Source organism: Chinchilla lanigera, unplaced genomic scaffold, assembly GCF_000276665.1.
Source record: "Chinchilla lanigera isolate Chin_1 unplaced genomic scaffold, ChiLan1.0 scaffold00077, whole genome shotgun sequence".
Taxonomy (NCBI): domain Eukaryota; kingdom Metazoa; phylum Chordata; class Mammalia; order Rodentia; family Chinchillidae; genus Chinchilla; species Chinchilla lanigera.
This window is the reverse complement of record NW_004955478.1, coordinates 5,665,750-5,668,612: the sequence shown is the minus strand read 5'-3', so window position 1 is coordinate 5,668,612 and position 2,863 is coordinate 5,665,750.

The following is a 2,863-nucleotide window of genomic DNA, read 5'->3' as shown; positions in this document are numbered from 1 at the left end:
AAAAAGAAAGAATGGTTTATTGAAAGGAACAGTTAATGCCTAATTTTTTTTTCTTTTTGACCAATTTTGCATGCTTATAGCTGGTAATCTGAACAACTAATCTGAAGACAACAACATGCAATATAACAATTGGTGAATTCCTACCATCTTGTCTAGTGAAACTATTGTTTCCAATGTTTTTTGTTTTTATTTTTTATTCTCTTTAATGGTTTGATCAATTGTGCATTCTTGTACCTGGTAATCTGAGCAACTTCGTTGAACATAACAATATGTAATATAACAGCCACTGTTAATTCCTATCATTTTGTTCTGAAACCCTGTATTATTTTTATTGTTTTTGCTTTGTTCTGTTTTTGTCCATGTTGTTGTTGCTATTTTGCTATTGTTCTTTTACTATTATTCTCTTTAAAATAGAAAAATAAAGAAATATGTATTTTTTAAGGAAGGATATGCAGGATGTGGAGAGATGATCCCTCCCTGTTGTTGTTTCTGAGTTTGCAAGCTTACGTACTGGACTCCTGTTTATTTGTGCAGAGCTGAAGCATGAACTCTGCATTATGAATCCCTGGACTGGAGACATCTATACTTCACAAAACAAGGATGCAGGGGCTAGAGGGTCCCAAACAAAACAAAGTGGAGAAGTAAAGTCATTGTGCTTTTGCCTGAAACACCCAGCTAATTACAGCCCCTCAAAAGGTTTTCTCTCAGATTTTGGGGGCAACATTTTATCATTCTTCTTCACTTCTCATGAGTGCATGTGACACAGACAACCACCCAGAGCATCTCAGAAGTTAGGAGCAGAGCCTGATCGCTCCCCCCACCCTCACATCTGCATCTTGATGGCCGAACCACTTTGGTAGCATAACAACAGGCACGTTGGCCTTGAAGACATGATGGGAACGCATTTCCAGGGGATCCTTAAACAGGGGATGAGTTTCCTCCAAATAGTCTGCTTGCATTCTCTCTTGGGGGGGGAGCTCTTTTCTTTCCATTTGAACTAGTTTTTATTTTTAAAAATAAGACTCTGTTTGTATATTTTCCATGACTATAAGAAAATACCTTGGGCTGGGTAACATATAAAGAAAGAGGCTTACTTAGATCATAATGCTGTGGGCTAAATGTCCAAACATCATGACTCAGGCTCTGGTGAGGGCCCCCTGGTGGGTGACATCACCGTGGAGGGAGCATGAGAGAGTGCAATTGATCATGCAAAAACAGGAAGCCAGAGGGAGGGGTCCATCTGGCTATTTTTGTAGCAGTTCACTCAGGAGAACTAACTGGGGTCCTGTGAAAACTACTTAATCCTTTCCATGGGAAGGGACGCTATAGAGAAACCTCCCCAGTCCTCATCGAGGTTCGGGAAGTTTATATTCATAATCCCATGGAAAAGTTATTGGAATTCTAGTGAGTTAATTCCAATCTACCACTTCCACTGCAACCCATGGTGCATGGGTTGTAGCTGTGAATAGCCAAGGGGGTCCTAAGCCCAGCTAGAATGATGGTTACCTGGAACAAAGACCTTGACCCAGAGCTGGGGATTTAGCTCAGTGGCAAAAGCGCCTGCCTGGCAAGCACAAGGTCGTGAGTTCGGTTCCTGGTACCGGAGAAAAACCAAAAAAAAAAAAAAAAAAAAAAAAAAAAAAAAAAAAAAAAGACCTTGACCCAAGGCCAAACCTGGGTTTTATTAATTTGGGAAGAAGGGAGTGGCTTGAGGATGAGTGACTGCGAGAACGGCAGGAAGTACATGAGTGCTGTGAGCTGGGCTAGGCAGGAGGCCTGAAATCACCTCTGCAATATGCAGAGAGAAGGCTATGCAGAAAGAGTAACATGCATAACACAATTGTGGTAGTTCTAATGTTTTGGGGTGGATGCTTCCGCTCTGATGTGTAGTTTTTTATGCCTTGGGAAGTCATACCCTCTTATCTCGAGGCTCGATTCCAGCCAACAGCATGGAGCGTGGCTTTCCATCCCGCCCATCTCACACATGCTTTGGGGGAGCTATGGGGGCAGGGTAACACTGACCTGTCACTTTACTTCAAAGGCTGCACATCAGCACCTTGGCTGGACCGATTTGCATTGCTTAAAGCCAATTACAGGGGTAGGGAAAAGTCCTAGCTAGCTCTGCACATATCAATACATGGGTAGGGCCAGGTTTAGCCAAAATGGCGATAGTTGCTCTTCTTTCAAGGAAAGTTGCCCAGGTGTCCTCCACAGCACCCCAGGGACCTCTCACGAGTCTCCACCTCTTACAGTTCTTATCACTGCAACTCTGTCACACTGGGGACCGAGGCTCCAATGCAGGAATATTTGGAAACACACTCAAACAATATCCAAACTATAGCCAAGACTCAGATAAACAACTGCAAAATAAAAACATCAGCAAAGGGTTGTTCTACCCAGTGCCTTCACTGTATGATTTCCCAGAGGGAACCTTCACACATACTTTCATTTTAAAGGAAAATATTTATATCGCACAACACAATGTCTTGATCAAAAGTTTTTTTTTTTAAGAAATAAAAACAAAATGCTTTGGATAATGCAAGGAAAAATACAGAGAGAGGGGACCTGCCACACACCATGGGTGAGAGTGTAATAGTACAGCCATTATGGAAAACAGTATGGAGTGTCTTCAGAAAACTGGTAATAGAACTGCCAGTGGAGCATGGTGGCAGACACCTGTAATCCCAGAACTTGTGAGGCTGAGGCAGGAGGATCATGAGTTCAAGGCCAGCCTGGTCTACATAGGGAGACCTGGCCTCAAAAACAAAACCAAAAACTGCCATATGATCCAGCAACCTTACTACTGGGTCTATGCCCAGTGGAAATGAAATCAAAATGTCTAAGTGATACCTGCACTGACATG